Genomic DNA, 20,586 nt, shown 5'->3' on the forward strand with positions numbered 1-20,586 from the left:
CTACATCATAAAAGAAAGAAAAGGGAAAGGAATAAACACCAAAAACCTAACAAGAAATAAATATTACTATGATGAGAAAATAAACTATTTAATGAAGATAATGAGGTTGTTGAAAAGAGATTATCTATGCTACTAGACAAAGAAATGAAGAAGAGTAGCAAATGCCATAAAAACAAAAGAAATAAATGCAAAGTAATTAAGGGGGAGATGATCATGCAATGGGAAGAAAAGGGGGAAAAGGGGGAATTAAATATAACTAACTATATGTATTAAATGCTACATTAAATGAGAAAGCAAGGGAAAGTAGATAGGATCATGAATAGCGAAAAATATGGAAAAAAAAGGAAAAACATACATAACAATAGCTAAAACATAAATAAATGCAAAAATCAAAAGAAAGGGAAAGAGAAGTTAAATCATGAAATGAAGAAAGAGAAGAAGAAAGCCATTACTATGAAAAGAAATGCTAGAAAAATCAATGAAAAGCGTAAGAAAATAACATTTAGGCCAGGCCCCTTGGCTCGGCGTCGATTTAAGTTGTAAACTTACACAGTCAGTTGCGAACTTTCTTGGTTCTTTAACGGGGCAAATAGAAATAGGAATAAGAGGCCTTGAGGGTTTGATTATCTAGACTGCCCTCAGTTTGAAGTATAGCTTGAAGGAGTTTGTAGTTGTAGTTTTAGCTTGAAGGGGTTTGTTAGAATGGGGGTTGCTCAAGGGGGCTCACCTTGGGGCTTTTCTCTCAACCTCAAGTATAAACTTAAGATCAAGAGATTTTTGGGCATAACTTAGGCACAAGATTAAGGGAACTCGAGCTTTTTTCCTAAGGAAAATGGGTTATTTACAGGCAAAAATCGACCCATGACAGCCTGTACGTTGGTTTTGTGCGATTTTTGGGCCATCAGAACCACGACGACATTTGCTTGACACTAGCCCCGGCTGGAATGGTGCCATGTCATTAATGTTGTAATAATTACGGTCAATAAATATTAATTACGCATTAATGTGGCTTTTGTACAACCTGTCAGAATCTGACGCCATTGGCAATGGCATCGACAACATTTCGATTGCCTTCAGATGTGTTTTTGGACACATGTCATGCTTTGGTGACTCTGAACTTGTGCAGATGGACCAATCGCAACTTCAAGCTATTTCGACTAACGCCGGTGGAATTTGGGCTGTTGTTAGATACCAGCTGGCACACCATTTTGGTTGTATCTTCATTTGATCATCAACCAATGAGAGTTCAACAACCATGATCTGTACTGACGTCGACATATCAGTACGGGCAAGCCATGTTGGCACGTACAGATTGACATGTCAGCCCATCACTTCAATCACATTGGCCAGGTTGTTTCCTTTCGGGTAGATGTCTCGAGACCTGACAATACTTTAAATGGCATTGGCAACATTGGCATTACGGCCAGGCTTCTAGGAATTCTGAAACTTAAAAAGGGAGGCCACGGGCTTGGCGCTATTTGGACTGGTGCTGACACTAGGCATTTGGTCTTTCGGGTCGCCTGTGTGATGACTGAGGTGACTTCGGTGTCTTGTCATCGAACTTTTAGTAGGTCTTTGGTGCCCATTGAGGTAAGATCGTAGCCTTTCATTCTGAATGCTTTATGGTCAGGTTGATCTGAGTCTGTCTCACCTTGTTTATCCTCTTGACACTTTTGGTCCCACTAGAGCAATAAGGGCTTAGTGGAGGCTAGGTTTACGAAGAAGGGCTTCCGGTGGGGTGAATGGTTTAAAATACCCAGATGGCCTACCTGGGACATTTCAACATATCCATAACTTCTCTAGCCGAGATCGGGGTCTTTAGAGTTGCCCCTCTTTGTCGCATGTGTCTCACTCTAGCGGCGAGACAAGAAGTAGCAAAGAAGTGGACCCTTGCGGTAAAAGAGTTGAGTGGAAGGGAGAATTTAGACTCTTCATCCATAGAGTCATGGCCTCATGAGAGAGGGATCTGTCATGTCTGATGGTCTCGCTTGAGACCCGATGGTTAGCTTAGCTCATTGTTTGAGGTGTCGCAAGTTGGTCACTCTCAGAATCAACGCTTGGGACCTAGAGGTTGTAGCTCCGTTTGTAGATTGTAGGGCAGGTGTACCACTTCTTCGATGACTCAGAGTCAAATCATCTTGTATGGAATGTAATAATTGAGAAGGGTGGAGAAATCTCAACTGAATAGGTCATAGATGGCCTCATATCCCAGGTGTGTTCCTAGGGTTGTCTAAGGTTGGTGATGGCTTAGGAATTGAGAGTTTTTCTTTTTGTTTTCTGACTTTGATGGAGAAAAGGGGTATGGTAGCAGTTTCTACTTGTTGTAGTTATTTCACAGAGTCATGGCCTCATGAGAGAGGGATCTGTCATGTCTGGTGGTCTCGCTTGAGACCCGATGGTTAGCTTAGCTCATTGTTTGTGGTGTCGCAAGTTGGTCGCTCTTGAAATTATCGCTTGGGACCTAGAGGTTGTAGCTCCATTTGTAGATTGTAGGGCAAGTGTACCACTTCTTCGATGACTTAGAGTCAAATCATCTTGTATGGAATGTAATAATTGAGAAGGGTGGAGAAGTCTCAACTGAATAGGTCATAGATGGCCTCATATCCTAGATGTGTTCCTAGAGTTGTCTAAGGTTGGTGATGGCTTAGGAATTGGGAGTTTTTCTTTTTGTTTTCTGACTTTGATGGAGAAAAGGGGTATGGTAAGTAGTTTCTACCTGTTGTAGTTATTTCCCATTAGATTGAGTGACTATGAGTGCAATATGATCATCATTGTCGGGGCCGTTCTGACTCCTTTGTTTTCGAAAATCATTTTTCAGAGCAAGAATATTTTGAAATTAGGGCGAAAGGGTTTAGAACAAATGCTAATGCCGGGTTACGATTTGAACAAAAGAGATTAAGGTTTTCGAAATGACATACACAGAGTGAAGGGTTTTTGATAAAATTCCAGACCATAGTTGTTTTTAGTGTTGCCCTTTTTTACTTTAAAAGGGAGATACTTTAGAAAGATTAAAACTAGACTAGGTTTGCATTTTAAACTCATGCGACTGAGGAGTCATCCGAGCAGTTTAACGTCATGCGGTGATGGATGAGGTAAGCGTTTTAACGTCATGCATCCTTGGGTGAGGTAAGCAGTTTAACGTCATGTATCCATGGACGGACATCGAATAGGACTGCTCCCTAGCGGGTATTGCCAGTGTCTGTTGGGAAGTATTTAAGGGACATTGGCTTTGGCCAATAATATGACTATTTGGGGGAGGGGTGGTGAGGGTTGGTCCGGCATCCGTCTTAAGTCGGATCCGGGTCGATTTGGAGGGTAAGATATGGCGATTTTGCCAGGGTCACCAGTGAGTTGTAATGGTCTCTAGACGATAGAGGGAAACTTTGGTCATTCGTTGACATATGGGCCCCTAAGGGAATCATCCATCTGGTCCGGCCTACCCCATTTGGGCCTGTAGGATATTGTCATGGATCCCTTGGGGGTGTTATTGCAAAATTGTGGATCATAAATTTTGGACGACATGGGAAATGCATTTGGCAATAGTCCAAATGCCTTCAAATGGGCTAGGGGTATTTTTGTCATTTGACAACCCATGCCCCAAAGGAATCTTCTCTCATCACAGGCCTATCATGATTTTGGCTTGATGGGACTCGTCTTTAATCCCTTGGGGGTTACTTTTGAAATGGTGAATCATTTTCTTAGGCATCATTGCAAATGACTTCAAATGGTAGAGAGGCATTTTCGCCATTTGACGACACATGCCTCAAAAGAATCTTCCCTCATCATAGGCCTGCCCTGAATTTAGCCTGATGGGACTCGTCTCTGATCCCTTGGTGGTTTGAATTTCCTTTGGCACCATTTCGAATGGTGCCCCAATGTGGGGCCCTTGGTGTCCCAAAGGGACCCATCCGTGGTTCATTTTCCTGTTCACCTTTTGGATTTTAGGATGTCTTCCCACCGTCATATTCCATCCTAGGAATCGATGACTAGTGGCACTATCAATGGTTCCCATTTCATTGGCAATGCCATTTCCCACGAAATGCTCGTTCCTGGCGATGCATCTCAATCTAGGACAGGCCCAGGTGGGTCCACTAAGGCTCGATCATCCTCGTGCTTCGACCTTGTAGATTTTGTTTTTCCTAAGGCGGAGGGTTCCTCTATCTTGAAGAGCCTCTACCATGCCCTAGGTCACGCTTCTCATGAGGAGGTATCCCTCTTTCCTACCATCACGAAGACAGTGATAAGGGATATGAAGGAGTGGGTTCCCCGGGTATTGAATCTTCTGTGAAGGAGATGGATGAACTTGTCATACTTGCCGAGAAATCATGGATTTGGAATATTTGACTGAACTGCATGAGTTGGCTAAGAGGGCATTGTATCTCGCTCGTGCGACTTTGGAGCGACCGAGGTCTGACGGCATTAGAAATGCCGACAGTGCCATTTCGAATGGCGCCCAAACGCAAACTCGGTTGGGGTTTTTATAAAGCCCCAACTTGTTCACTTGCATTCATCTTTGTCCACTTTGAGCCTTAGTAGCCCTCTCTGAGTTTCTTGGTGGGAGTATTTTCTTTTTGCCCCCTTTCCTCTCTCATTCGCTAGGATTTCGAAGCTTGCCGGAATCCTGACCGGAGTTTGTGAATCTTGCTCGAAATCGAATCTGAAAATCTGAAAAAGACAATGAGTTGGAGAACACTTGGTTCTTCGAAGGACAACATATCAGGGTCAGTTTACGGGAAAATAAGGTACAATGGAAAACTCTTTTTCATTTGATGTGATATTTCAATTTCCTCGTTTTTCTTCCTCGTATCCTAAAATTTCTTGTAAGTATGGGGGGTTTGAAGTGTCGTGATTCTTTTGGTACAGAAACCCCCAAATTTGATGGGTGATTTTGGGATCTTGAGCTCGCTGAATTTTTTTTTTTTATTCATAAAAAAAAGTCATGGGGTTGCCCGGAATGGCAACTCCAATTATTCTTTTTGTTGGGGTTGGGATTTCTGCCCACCCCGAAACTGGTTTGGTCATTTTTTGGCAATTTTTGGGTGATCTCGGGTGGCTCAAGGAACTTCCGGCCAGCTGACCGTTAGTGCTTTTTGGAATGGCGTTGGTGGCACTTCGAGTGCCGCCATGGGTTCTGTGCCCTTCTGTGATATGTGGGTCCCGTTTGGTGGGGTCTCGACCTATTTCGAGCATTTTGGGTTTTTTTAGTCCATTAGGGTTGAGCCCCTATTCCTTGCCTTCTCACCATCATCATTATTTTATTTTTATTTTTTTTCTCGTTTGGACCCTAAAACCAATTTTGTGTTTGGATTTTGAATGACCCTTGAAATGGTATCGCTCCATTTCGAGGCACAATGGAGTGAGCTTTTGACGCTTTCTCTCCTATCCCATTTCATAGAGCAAGGAAGGACTCATATGCCCATCTTGATGATTCTTTTCCTTTTTCATTTTACATATGTATATTCTTCCTTGTGTTTTTTTTTGTCTGTCCTATCCTTGAAATTATAGGATGGATTAACCTGATGGATTATAGTTGGGTTTTTACCATTGCATTCCCCTATCATGCTAATATTTAGATATGGGGATTTTATCTTGACATTTTTCTTATCCCATTGTACCCCTCTTTCTTCTACTGACCATTTATATGGGGTACACTGGGGGGCGAGGATTCTTCCTCCTCGGTTGGTCAGGGAGGTCCTGGATATCGGCCTATGGGAGGTATGTCAGATCGATGCCTTCCCGTTGGACATGGCACTCATTAATGCTCTAGTTCACCTATTTCAACCCGAGACCAGGACTTTCCCCTTTCCTTGTGAGGAAACCGGTATCACTCTGGAGGCTGTGACTCGGATCCTTGGGGTTGGGAGTGATGGGCTACCTCTTCGTTGTGACCCTCCTTTTGATGACCGTTCTTTTTGGGGAGAGGTCATAGAGATGTTGGGAGATGTTCCTCCCAAGGAGCGAAGGTGGGACGAAAAGTCCTTGCCTTGAGTTGGATTATAGAGGCTATAAGAGGTATAAAGCTCCTGCGGTTAGAGGTCGATGAGCACTCAAGGAGTGTACTGAGGGCTTGGGCTACGAAATTGCCTGTCAGGCCCAAGACACGAGTTAAGAGCGCCCAGCGACTAATGTATCTGATGCTTCTATTGAGGCTCAAGAGCCCGTGTTGGAACCGCAGGATGAGGAGAGAGAGGATTCTTCCTCTTCTTTGGCTTCATCCTCCGTGATCGACTCTAAGGATTGGATGGCAAACGAAGAAACTGTTACAGCGACCCCTCACGTAGACTCTTCAGGGGACGATGCTGAGAACATAAGTATTGGTCGTAAGCACCCTAGGAGGGCATGTACCCTCAGGGAGCTCGAGAGAAAGGGGCGTCCCATTCTTGATCTGCCAGCCCGTGACTAGGTAGATGATTTCATCGAAGGTGCCATCCCCTTAGCTGATGTTTTGGCTAGAGAGACCCCTAGAGCCAGTGGAGTAGGGGCCGCAGCCACTTCTGTGGGGTCGGCCCGTATCGAGAGAGTTATTGGGGAGTCCGAGCCCTTGGGAGCTGACTAGGGTACTCCTGCAGAGATCGAGGGAGAGGCCCAGACTAAGGCTGAGGAGTATATTCCTGAGGATAGGGGAGTCTTCAGCCCCGACTATGATCCTCTAGGTGATGGTGAGCTTGCCGTGGCTGATAGGCAGACAGTTCGCGGTTTCCTGGTGTATCTTTTTGGTTCCCTTCTATTTCCTGACCCTTCGAAAGGTAATCCCCGTGTTCAGTTTGTGTGGATCATTCGAGACCTTGAGTATCTCCATCAGGTGGCATGAGGTCTGTCCACACTAACTTTTCTTCTTTAGGGGATGCGAGAGGCCGCTCTTGAGCATGTGAGTTATGTTGCTGGTTTTACAACCTTTATTCAGGTATTTCCCTCTTTTCTTTCTTTTTTAGGAATCTCATTCTAACTGGAGACTCTTAATAGGTTCGGGTTTGGGAACGTATTGTTGTGACTAGGCCCCTTGTTTCGAGGACCGCCGAGCGTTTTCATCGTATCCATCATTGGGCGCGGGGCAAGCAAGCTTTTGTCCAGGCTTTTGCTGTGGATCATTACACCTTGAATTTCGACGTTATGGAGGAAAATGAGATATAAGAGCCTTCCCTCATTCCATTCTTATGTCCCAACCCCTTTCGCTTCCTTACTCTCCTTTTTGCAATCACATGGGCATCTGTGTCTGGTGATGAGCACTGATAGATAGTGGAGAAGTCTCAGGAGGTATTTTTTACGACCTCTCCTTTGATTTGTATGATGTCATGGAGGCCTACTACTTGTACCGACTCCTTCGGCATTTCAGATATATCCAGGTGGAGCTACCTGATGTAAATGTCTTCACCATCCTTGAGATCAGCTTGTGACGAGATTACCAGCAGAACTCATCTCCTTTTCTCACCCAATGGGTTCAGCACCATGCATTGCAAGTAGACCCTCCAAATCACATTACACTTGAGGAGGTGGATCATTTCCGCCATGCCTATACATGGTTTGTGTACGAGGTTGCCTGTCGCTCTCCTTGACATAAGAAGTTCTCGGTTGAAGCCTATGCAGTTGAGGATATGCGAGCTGAGCGTAATGATTTTAGATCGAGGCTGTGACAGTTTCAGCAGCACGCTCAGTTGCCGAGAGAGCATGAAGATGTTGTTCAGAGTCAATCCCAGATAGAGCATGAGAGGGACTCCCTTAGTCAGAGTCTTCGTGATATTTCTCATATGGGATCTCCTCTTCCATGCGTGGGTTCTTCGGGCGTTCCACTTATTCCACAGACTTCTCAGGGGCTTTCGCCTAGAGAAGCCATGCATTTTCGTTCTCGAATCATTCTTTACCAGTCTGAGTGCTGGCGCCTTTGAGTTGAGAGGGTAGACGATCAGGAGGCATCTTCATCCCATCGTCCTTCCTTACTCCCAAAGCCCTGCATTTTGATAGACAGTTGTTTCTTGGGTTTTACATGCCCTTAGTGGTTGATCCTTTTGGATTTGTGTTATTTTTCTGCGATCACCACATATTTTTTATTATGTTGTTCACATGGATGATTCTATCGTCTTTTGCTAATCACATGGTATGCCCATTGATTGCATATATGTTTGTAATGTTTTGCATGTAGACCGATTGATTGACGGCAACCATGTGCGCACGCTAAAAAATGCATCATTTCCCTTTCAACTCGTTTAAATCATTTCCTTTGTATGTCGAACACGCATAAGATGGGAAACGAGTCGCTCCTTAATTGCTTCGGAAACATGGGTGAGAGAGAGACTTCCTTTTACACTGGTTAGACTGGTCATAGGCAGGGAAACACCGTTTCCATCAAATGATAGTTAGCAGTTTAAAGTCGTGCAATTATGGACTATAGATCCTATTTTAAAATAATTTCGAGAATAATTTGGAGTGAGTAAAAGCTGGCTTTTAGAAAATCATTTTAAAACATGAGTGGGCCTTATAGTTTAGACACTTATGGCCCCTTGGTGTGAATGAAATTAAACATATATTTAGAAGTTTAATTAAATCCAGAAACTAGTTTTAATATCCTAATTTTGAAAATGAATTTTTGCCCCAAGAGTGGATTCTTATGAATAAAAAAGGACCCATTTTCTAAAAGTGGTCAGTTTTTAAAAGGGAGTTTAATTTTTAGAAGGGCTGGTTAGAGATGGGCCAGTTTCGTCTTGGACCAAAACGACTTGGAAATCTCAAGTATTTTTCCCCTCAAGCACTGGTCTGAGTATTTCCAATGGACTTGGAAATCTCAAGTATTTTTCGTTCTCGAATCATTCTTTCCCTTGTGACTGTATCATTTTAAAAGTTTGTCCCATTATCAGTGATAATTGCTTTTGGGAGCCCAAATCGGTAAATGATGTTATTCTTGAGGAACCACGCTTCATGTCATCCTTCAATTTTTGTGAACGAGGTAGCTTCTGCCCATTTGGTGAAGTATTCCGTGGCTGTTAGGATGAACATGTGTCCATTTGATGCTCTAGGAGATATCACTCCTATAACATCAAGGGCCCACCATGCAAAGGGCCATATTGGTGGTGTTAAATTTAGAGGCATGGATGGCACGTGAATGAGGTCCCTATATATTTGACATTTGGGACAACTCTTTGCATGCTTCCAACAGTCATCCGCCATGGTGGTCCAATAATATCCTTGACGCCTAATTTTTTGGGCGAGGGCAGTTGCCCTAGGATGTCCTCCATTTTATCAATTCTAGGGTGATAGATACATCTTATAAGGACTCCATCAAAGGATTTCTTCTAAATTTGGTCACCCCAGACAACAAAGTCGACTGAATATCTTCTTAGGTCTTCCTTGCTTTTTGCACTTGCCCCTTTTGGATATTCATTGCTCTTTAGAATGGTGAGTATGTCACTGCACCATGGTCTAGCTTCTACTTGGCTTTGTTCATTTATGGCGAAGATCCCTATCATTTCTTCTTCATTTTTGTCAATCTCTTCAATTTTACTAGTTTTGGGGAGAGAGGGACAATGTTTGTGGCTGACATAGAAGGGTTTAGCATCTACCCCCAAGGGATACTAACCATGGAGACTAGGGTGGCAAGGGTATCTTTAAACTTATTGTTGACCCTTGCCACATGTTGGAACGTGATTTCTTTGACATTTCTAATTAGGCGCCCCACCTTTTCATAGTAGGGAACCAATTGTTATTCGCGTACCTTCCACGCCCCTTGAATTTGACTTATCATAAGGAGTGAATCGTCGATAACTCGTAATCTTTCGATTCGGAGTTCGACAGCACTTTCAAGCCCCGTTATTAGGGCCTCATATTTGGCTACGTTGTTGGTGCATGAGAAGTTACATCTTACAGCTGTAGGGAACGGGATCCTCTCGGGTGAGCATAGAATGATGCCCACTCCTGCCCCATATTCATTTTTTCACCATCAAAATGTAGTTTCCATGTTGGATCCTCTATGTTAAAGAGGTCTACATTGAGTAGATTAGTGTTGATTGGTGTATCACCGGAAAGCGTATGTTCCGCTAAGTGTTCAACTATCGCTTGCCCCTTGACTGATTTCCTGGTGACATAGTCAATTTTGAACTAACTTAGGAGCATACACAATTTTGCCAGCTGTCCATTGAGGATTGAATTTTCGATAATGTATTTTAGCAGGTCCATCTTTGCGATGAGTTTTATGGTATGTGACAAAACATAATGCCTCAGCTTTTGAGTTGCCGACATTAGCAAGGGACAATGCTTTTCAACATCCATGTACCTAGTTTCGTAGTCGACCAAGGTCTTATTTAGATATGTTCCGCTAAGTGTTCAACTATCGCTTGCCCCTTGACTGATTTCCTGGTGACATAGTCAATTTTGAACTAACTTAGGAGCATACACAATTTTGCCAGCTGTCCATTGAGGATTGAATTTTCGATAATGTATTTTAGCAGGTCCATCTTTGCGATGAGTTTTATGGTATGTGACAAAACATAATGCCTCAGCTTTTGAGTTGCCGACATTAGCAAGGGACAATGCTTTTCAACATCCATGTACCTAGTTTCGTAGTCGACCAAGGTCTTATTTAGATAGTAAATGGTTTGTTACTTTCCTTGGTCGTCATTTTGCCCCAACATGGCCCCCATGGTTTTATTTTTCACATAAAGGTATAAGAACATGGGTTTCTCGAGAACAGGAGGGCTTAACAATGGTGGATTGGTCAAGTGATGTTTTATTCGCTCAAAAGCTTCTTGACACTTTTCATCCCATTCAAACGATGTATCTTTTTTCAATAATCAGTTGAAGGATTCACATTTGTCTGCTAATTGCGATATGAAACGCCTTATGGATTGTATTCTTCCTTGCAGGCCTCGTATTTCTCTGATGTTTCTGGGACGAGGCATGTCTGTGAAAGACCAGATTTTTTACGGGTCCATTTGATGCCCCTCTAATTGATTATAAAGCCTAACAATTTTCTTGAGGCCACTCCGAAAGCATATTTTTAAGGTTTAGTTTGAGTTGATATCTACGGAGTCGTTCGAATACCAATTTTAGGTCGACTTGGTGGGCACCCCTAGTTTTGGATTTTATTAGGATGTCATCCACATAGTCTTCCATGTGTATGTGCATCATATAATGGAATATGGTGGTTATTGTCCTTTGGTAAGTTGCTCCGACATTCTTGAGACTGAAGGGCATGACTTGATAGCATTAGGTTCCCATGGTGTAATGAATGACGTTTTTATTTGGTCTTCCTTAGCCATACAGATTTGATTATACCCCCGAGAAACCATCCATGAACGGCAGTAACTCGTGCTAGATGATATATTCAACTAGGGCATCTATAGTAGGCAAAGGAAAATCGTCTTTTGGATATGCCTTGTTTAGATCCCTAAAGTCGACACACATTCGGATTCGGTTGTTTTTCTTGGGGACAATAATAATATTGGCCAACCAATCAGGATAATCGACAAGCACGATGAAGTTTACCTTTAAGAGCTTTTCAATTTCCTCGGTTTTAAGTTCCATGTAGGTCTTTAGTCGTTGGGCCTCTTGTTTGATAGGATTTGCCTCGTCCCATACATTGAGGTGGTGCTCAACTAGGCAGAATACAATCCAGGCATGTCGTTGTATGACCAAGCAAAGACATCCCGGTATTTGTTGAGGAAGGTTACCATCTTATGTCGCTCTTCGGTCGACAAGGAACTCCGGACCTCGATTACTTTCGGGTTGTCCTTGGAAACCAAATTGACCTCCAACATCTCCTCGACAGCGGCCATTGGGTTACCATCGCATTTTTGCTTGATTTGTTCGACGTGGGATCAGAGCTCTGCTTGCTCGAAATCACTTTCGGTTTTTGCATCTGTTTGATCCGAGATAGAGGGGTTTGGCTAATCACTAGGGATTGATATTTCCATTATAGGATTCTTGGATTGGTTTGAGATTTAAGCATTTTCTTTAACAAAATCTTAATTTTCATTAGATTTATTAAGATTTTTATCAGTTTTATAATTAACCTGTATGGGACTGGATGAGGTGACAGGAAATGACGAGGGCGCGGGACACTGTTGGGGATAACCTGTGCCTACTTGTTTTTTTGGCACCAGTGTTTATTGATGCTGTCGAAAGCCTTCTAGTGCATTAGAGGTCATCAGAACGAGAGACCAATTCCATCATTGGCTCTGTTGAGAGGTCGGGAGAGTGTGACCCATATATAGGGGCATTCTCTAGCTACTTAAGTCGAGTTAAGCAAGATGGTCCTCAACTAGCTTATGTGTGTGTGTTCATTTGAAATTGGAAATTTTGAAACCCATGCGGAGTCGGATATCGGGCGAGAAGATGATACATGTTTGCCCGATGTCCGACAACTGTGAAGTTCTAGAAGTAGTATTGTATGATAATTGAATGATGCCTCCCATTTGTTGGGATGGAGGAGCAGGCTTTATGGAATCAAGGTTTTGAATTCTCACGAAAGTGAACTTGATCGGCCCTTAGGGCCTCCATGAGGGCGTGTGAGCACCCAAACTCTCTCTGGTCATGTTTTTCTGATTTGGCATTCATGGAAGTTGCAATTGTCATGTTGCCCCTGTTTCCATGGGTCTTAGGCCATGCCTGATGTGAAAGCCTAAGGTTACAGGCATGTACCTTCCTTTTGACCCATATTTGTATTTATCGTAGTAGAATTGGATTTGTTCATAGTATGGAGAACCGTGAAACCTTTCGAGAGCAGGATTACCTATTTCGAGAGTAAGAGTGGCTCAGTAAGGCTCATCATATATCGCGAGAGGTGTGTCAAAACTTCCCGGGATATTGATGCCCCCGTGATGGGTTTAATTCTAGTAGATTAACAAATTGGGCCTGGTCAGCATAAATGGTGACCATCAACCCTTGGTCCGTAGGGAACTTGAGACACTGGTGAAGTGTGGAGGCTATGGCCAGATTTTCATGAAGCCAAGGTCATCCTAAGAGAAGGGTGAAGGAGGAATCTACATCTGAAACATAGAATCTAACTATCTGGGATATAGGTCCTACACTAAGAGCTATGGGCATAATTCCCTCGGTCTATCTCTTACTCTCATTGCAGGCAGTGATGGTGAGGTGAGAAAGCTCTAGGTAAGATAGGTCTATACTTATTCTTTCTAGGGTCCTAACTGGATAAATGTTGAGGGCTATCTCATTATCAATGAGCACCCTCAGGATTCCATGGCCAGCCACATGGACAGTGATGTAAAATGTCCCATTATGGTATCGATCAACAACAGGAAGAATGTTTTTATAACTGAAGGTAATGGGCGTTGAAGCCATTAATTGTGCAATCATCCCACTAAGTTGCTCGAGTCCAATGTTGGGTGGTACATGCACCTTTTGGAGCACACTCTTGATTTGGCACCAGTGAATAGGAGAGCTCCTAAGCAGATCAAGAATGGATATGGAAGCAGGGATTCTATCTAGGTGTGCTGGGAGCTCATAGGTGTTAGGAAGACTAGTAGTTGCCATGTCTTGAACTGGTTGAGCACTAGAAGTCGGGTCATTTGTTATCAGTTGTGGAATAGGGGTAGGATTCTCCAACCTTTCTTGGAGCTTGAAGTGTCTACCATGTCTTGTAAATGAGGTAATAATACCATCGGCAAGGGTGTAAAAGAGTTGATCTTTGATCCATGCGTCAACCTCTTCAAATGTCCCTTCCAATTGGATCATTTTCTGAGTGGGCTGTCCCTCTTCAACCATGATCACTGTCAAGCTATTAGGAGACAGGAAGTCATCTTGCTCAATTTCCTCACTAGGGGTGTAACAATCCTAAACTTTCAAAATAATAATAATAATACTAATAAATATAAATAAATAAATAATTCTTTATAGTGTGATGGTCCATATAAGTATTATGGTCGTTAGGGACAATCACAACGTTTGTTAACTATTCCTTTCATTACCACGTCCTTTAGTGGACGTGGGCTTTAAACGTCTCATGTGTAATATAATTGTTACACCTCATGTATGAGGTGTAACTTAATAAAATAATATAACAAGGTATCTTAAGAATTTAAATAGGAGAGGCGTGGACTCCCACCCTAGAAAATTTTTGAGATCTTTCTCTCTCTAGTCGAAACACAGTGAGCTCCTCTCTCTAGCCGAATTTTTATCGGAAGGTCCTTCTCAAATATTTTAGGTAAGTGACGTCATTATCTTGAAAAATAATCCATTCTTTTTAAAAATAAAATGAAATGGTTGTTTCTGCTTATGTCTAAGTGCATAACATGTCAGCAAGTAAAAGCTGAGCATCAAAGGCCTGCTGGGTTGTTGCAGCCTTTACCCATGCTAGAGTGGAAGTGGGAGCACATTCTATGGATTTTGTCTTTGGCTTGCCTAGAACAAATTCAGGACATGATAGCATTTGGGTCATTGTGGACCGGCTGATCAATGCTACCCATTTTCTGTCGATTCACACGACGTACACTTTGGAACGACTGGCCCAGTTGTACATTAAGGAAATGGTGCGGTTGCATGGAGTTCCTGTCAGTATTGTATCGGACAGAGATACTCGGTTTACTTCTAAATTTTGGGCTAGGCTACAGTCAGCCATGGGGACGAAACTCACCGTTTGCACTGCCTTTCACCCCCAAACTGATGGACAATCAGAGGGGACCATCCAAATCTAGAAGATATGTTGGGGCCTGTGTCATTGACTTTATAGGAAGCTGGGATGACCATTTACCCCTGATTGAGTTTGCTTATAATAATAGCTTCCAAGCCAGTATTCAGATGGCACTATATGAAGCCCTGTATGGAAGAAAATACAGGTCACCCATCTGTTGAGACGAGGTTGGTGAAAGAAAGCTTTTGAGGCCAGAAATTGTCCAGGTAACCACATATAAGATAGCATTAATTCGAGAAAGGCTCAGCACAGCTCAAAGTCGGCAAAAGAGTTATGCCGATAACCGAAGGAGAGATCTTGAATTTGAGGAAGGTGATCGAGTTTTCCTAAAAATCTCACCAATAAAAGGCATTATGAGATTCGGTAAGAAAAGAAAGCTGAGCCCACATTACATCAGACCATTTGAAATCCTGAAAAGGATCGGAGGTGTCGCTTATAGACTTGCCTTACCACCCGAATTGGAAAACGTCCATAATGTCTTCCATGTATCATCAATACGAAAACATCAGCCCGACTCATCCCATATCTTGAAATATGAACTTTTACCGATCAGGAAGGACCTATCCTTCATTGAGCAGCCAATTTTGATATTGGAAAGAAGGGTACAAGTGTTGCACAACAAGGAGATTCCTTTGGTCCGTATATTATGGAAGTACCATTCAAGAAAGAAGTCGACTTGGGAACGATAAGACGATATCAGAGAAAAATATCCCTATCTTTTTCAGTAATCATATACACAAATTTAGAGGACTAAATTTCTTTAAGGGGAGAAGAATGTAACAATCCTAACCTTTCAAAGATAAATGAATAAATAGTAAATATAAATAAATAAATAATTCTTTATAGTGTGATGGTTCATATAAGTATTATGGTCTGTAGGGATCATCACCACTTTTGTTAACTTTTCCTTTCATTACCACGTCCTTTAGTGGACGTGGGCTTTAAACGTCTCATGTGTAATGTAATTGTTACACGTCATGTATGAGGTATAACTTAATAAAATAATATAACAACGTATCTTAAGAATTTAAATAGCAGAGGCGAGGACTCCCACCCTAGAAACTTTTTGAGATCTTTCTCTCTCTAGTCGAAACACAATGAGCTCCTGTCTTTAGCCTAATTTTTATCGGAAGCTCTATCTCAAATATTTTGGGTAAGTGACTTCATTATCTTGAAAAATAATCCGTTCTTTTTAAAAATAAAATGAAATAGGTATTTCTGCTTATTATCATGAATTTTAGGGCCGATAAATTTTATGCCCACGCGAGCTCATTATTTTGAAAAATAATGTTTTAATAAAAGTGCGATATTTTATTTATGTTAGAAATTTTAAATACTGTAAATTCTTAGAAATAAATTTATTTTCTTGTCTATTGTTAGAGAATTTTAGATACTGTAAAATTATTAGAAATAAATGTGATATTTCTGCTTTTAGTAAAATTGTTAGATTTCTTTCTACTGTTTTTGAATATTTAGACATTAAAAATTTCATGTGCAAATGACTGCCTTATTATTTGAAAATTTATATTTTTGCATTTGATTATAGCATTGTCTGTGAAATGTTTATTTGCAAATTGACATCCCATAAATTGTGTTAATTCTGTATTCTTGAATTTCTATAAGAGTTTTTCTATACATATTAGATTGGCAATTATGCTAAAATGTCTTTACGAATTGCTACCTTTCTAAGTTTGAGCCCAAAATATTTGACTGGTTATTTTTTGTATTTTATTGAAAGTGACTGTTATTAATGGTTTCAGTGAAATTCATATTAATAATTTCAGTAATATGTTGAGTACATGATATTGGAGCTTTCGAATGTTTAAAGAGATTTAGAAATACTTTAAGTATGCAAGTGGACATCTGGTTCGCCGGTGAAGTATAAGTGGACCTATCCGGTACGCCGGTAGGGATTAAGTAGACTCATCTAGTATGCCGTTGAGGTATAAGTGGACCTGCAAGGATTAAATGGACCCATCTGGGACGCCGATAGGGATTAAGTGGACCCATCAGGACGCTAATGGGATATATAGGTGACCTACTTGGGAAGCCAGTAGGGTATTTTGTGAAATCTTTTGAATTAGGCACTGCCGTTAAAATGTTATATGCATTTCAATTATTCGAATTATACTTAATTATGAATTTTTTAAAGTGAAACTGTTGATGCATTTCTTTTAATAGATCTCCTTTTTGAAAATATTGATATCTTTCAACCATGATTATTTTTAAGATTATGATGATCACTTGCTGAGTAGCCAAACTCATCAAATTATGGTAAACATCTTTTCAGGATAATTGCAGTTTCATTTTAAGTGCTCGTCAGGATCAACTCTGAAAGATATTGTAGTTGTGCTTAGACTTGCTTTTGTTACTTTGTAAGAATTCGCCATTGTAAATTTGTCCTATCAAGAGATGTATATATGTTGTGATTGTCACATCTCTGGAACATCAGTCTTGTAAATTCTTGGGGCGTGAAAAATTATGGAATCAGAGCAATAGGTTTAAGATTCTTAGGAAATTTAAAAGAATGTATTCAAAATCACATTTATTGTGTGTACAGACCGGGACGAAGTCAAGATCCAGAATAGCTGAAGCTAATATGGAAGGAATTCACAAAGCCTTGGAAAATATGGTTGCTCTAATGCAACATCAGATGAAAAACAACAATCCACCCAGGCAGTCAGTTACGGGAAATGGTGGGAGTAATATTGAACAATTTAAGAAATTGAACCCACCTTCTTTTAAGGGTGCTGCAAACCCATTGGAAGCCGAGGGATGGATTATGCAATTAAAGAAAATATTCGAGGTAATAGAATGTCCTGATGATAGGAAGGTGGAGTATTGGTCAAAGAAAATATACTCTTGATTTGGGAAATATTTCTAGAGGCATTTAATGAGAAGTATTTCCCAGATTTTATTCGAGACCAAAAAGAAATGGAATTTCTGGAATTAATCCAAGGAAACCGGATACTAGCACTGTACAAGGCCAAGTTTACTGAATTGGCCAGGTTTGCACCACATATGATTAACAATGACGCAAGAAAGGTGAAAAAATTTAAAAGGGGTCTCAGACCAGCTATTAGAAGCAGAATGTCAGTCTTAAAATTGAGAACTTATGTTGAAATAGTGGATCGAGCAGAAATTGTCGAAAAAGATTTCGAAGATTACCAAAAGATGAAAAATCAGAAAAGTCAGGTTAGACCCACACCATCTAATCGACAATAGCTTGAAAGGGCAAACAAGAAGCCAAGGCTCTTGCCACTTCAAAGCCCTATAGAACCATGTAAAGAATGTGGGAAAAAGCATAGATCGAACCATTGTTATTGGAATACTGGTGCCTATTTTAAATGTGGAAAATTGGGGCACCAGTAGAGATTATCCTAGCTTACAGATGCAACTACTTCCAAAGCAGGGAGAGATAGCTCAAATGCCTCAAATGAAGGGAAGAGTATTTGTGATCACCCAGCAAGACGTTCAGGCCTCAAAATCAGTGATTCAAGGTATTCTTACTATATTCCAAAATATAGCTCATGTTTTGATTAATCCTGGATCTACTCATTCATTTGTGTCACCACACTTTGCATGCCACTTAAACGTAGAACCAGAATAATTAGAATACATTCTAGAGGTAGCCACACTGATGGGAAATTCAAGTGACACCAATATAATGTACAAATCCTGTGTAATAAAGATAGAAGAAAATGAACTGTTGGTTGATTTAATACTTTTAGAAATTCAAGATTTTGATGTAATCTTAGGCATGGATTGGCTTTCTGCATACCACGCAAGTATTGATATTTACAGAAAATGGTTACCTTTAGTATTCCGAATCAACCAATATTGTACTTCAATGGTATTAAAGAAGATTCCCCATCATATTTAATCTCCTATATTCAAGCTAATCGCCTCATTCGAAAAGGGTGTCAAGGCTTTCTTGCCTATATCAAAGAAGATAGGAAGGAAGAGATAAATTTGGATACCACTCAGATTATCTGAGAATTTCTCGACGTTTTCCCCAAAGAATTGCCAAGATTACCACCTGACAGGGAAATTGAATTCTCTATTGAATTATTGCCAGGGGTAGCCCCAATTTCTAAGGCACCTTACAGAATGGCACCTGCGGAACTTAAGGAACAAAAACAACAATTGGAGAATTATTAAATAAAGGTTTTATCAGGCCTAGTGTGTCACCTTGGGGTGCTATGGTACTGTTTGTTAAAACGAAGGATGGGACCATGAGATTGTGCATCGATTATAGACAGTTGAACCAAGTGACGGTGAAAAATAAGTATCCATTACCTAGAATTGATGATTTATTTGATCAATTACAAGGATCACAAGTGTTTTCAAAAATTGATTTTACATCTGGATACGATCAGCTTAAGATTAAAGGTGAAGATATTCCCAAAGCAGCTTTCAGAACAAGGTATGCCCATTATGAATTTTTAGTCATGCCTTTTGGATTAACCAATGCATCGGTTGCATTTATGGATTTGATAAATCGGGTCTTTAAGCCCTTTTTAGATAAATTTATTGTGGTATTCATCGATGATATTTTAATTTATTCCAAGAATCAGAAGGAACATGAGCAGCATGTAAGAATGATATTGCAAATATTAAGATAAAAGACATTGTATGTCAAACTTAGTAAATGTGAATTTTGGCTTGAACAAGTGACATTTTTAGGACATGTCATATCAAAGGAAGGTCTATCAGTTGATCCTTCAAAGGTTGAAGCCGTTGTTAATTGAAAACAACCAAGTAATGTGACTAAAGTTCGAAGCTTTTTGGGATTGACAGGATATTACAAAAAATTTGTAAAAGAATTTTATTGAATCGCAACCCCATTGACTCAATTGACTCAGAAAAATGTCAAATTTGAGTGAACAAGTGAATGTGAGGAGTGTTTTTAAGAACTAAAAGTTTGATTAACTTCAGCACCTATTTTAACTATTCCTGAGGGGAGTGGGGAATTTTTTATTTATAGTGATGCAATATGGGAAGGTAGTGGCATATGTATCCAGACAGTTGAAAGAATATGAGAAAAAATATCCAAGTCATGACTTGGAGCTGGCTGCGATAGTATTCGCCTTGAAAATATGGAGGCATTATCTATATGGTGAGCAATTCGAAATATACACGGATCATAAGAGCTTGAAATACCTCTTCTCTCAGAAGGATTTAAATATGCGGTAGATGAGATGGATGGATTTCTTAAAAGATTATGATTGTACAATCCATTATCATTCAGGAAAAGCTAACATTGTGGCCGACGCTCTAAGTAAAAAATCTACGGGAGTCTTAGCTCATCTAATGATCCAAGAAATGAGATTGTTAGAGGAAATAGTGGATTGACATCTGACTCCGTCCATTAATGGTGTAGTAAGTATGATTGCCAACATTAAGGCAGAACCCCAATTAATCCAACAGATTCGATCGGCACAAAAGAAATACCCTCAACTTATAACAATTGTAGAAGAGGTGAAGTTGAGAAAAAGAGACGAATTCTCTATATGTAGTAAGGATTTGCTAAGATTCAAAGGTTGGATTTGTGTCCTGAATGAGAGTGGAAGAAGCACATCACTCTCGTTACATCTCGGAAGCATTAAAATATATCAAGACCTGAAGAAACCTTTAGGTGGAATAATATGAAAAAAGACGTAGCACTATTTGTGTCTAAGTGCCTAATATGCCAGCAAGTAAAAGCTGAGCATCAAAGGCCCGCTGGATTATTGCAGCCTTTACCCACGCTAGAGTGGAAGTGGAAGCACATCTTTATAGATTTTATCTCTGGCTTGCCTAGAACAAATTCAGGACATGATAGCATTTGGATCATTGTGGACCGGCTGACCAAAGCTACCTACTTTCTGTCGATTCACACGACGTACATTTTGGATCAACTGGCCCAGTTGTACATTAAGGAAACAGTGCAGTTGCATGGAGTTCCGGTC

At 40.7% G+C, this 20,586-nt stretch overlaps 1 long non-coding RNA gene across 1 annotated transcript; it reads left to right on the plus strand.

Moving 5' to 3' along the window:
- Positions 1 to 5,642: 5,642 nt before the first annotated feature.
- LOC110008068 (uncharacterized) lies at positions 5,643 to 8,110 on the plus strand. Its single transcript, XR_016054247.1, has 4 exons — positions 5,643 to 6,746; positions 6,842 to 6,868; positions 6,964 to 7,254; positions 7,334 to 8,110. It is a non-coding gene; the product is annotated as an uncharacterized LOC110008068 (long non-coding RNA).
- Positions 8,111 to 20,586: the final 12,476 nt, after the last annotated feature.

This window comes from Amborella trichopoda, chromosome 4, assembly GCF_054954075.1.
Source record: "Amborella trichopoda isolate Santa Cruz 75 chromosome 4, AtrichopodaSantaCruz75HAP2 v2.0, whole genome shotgun sequence".
Classification (NCBI taxonomy): Eukaryota; Viridiplantae; Streptophyta; class Magnoliopsida; order Amborellales; family Amborellaceae; genus Amborella; species Amborella trichopoda.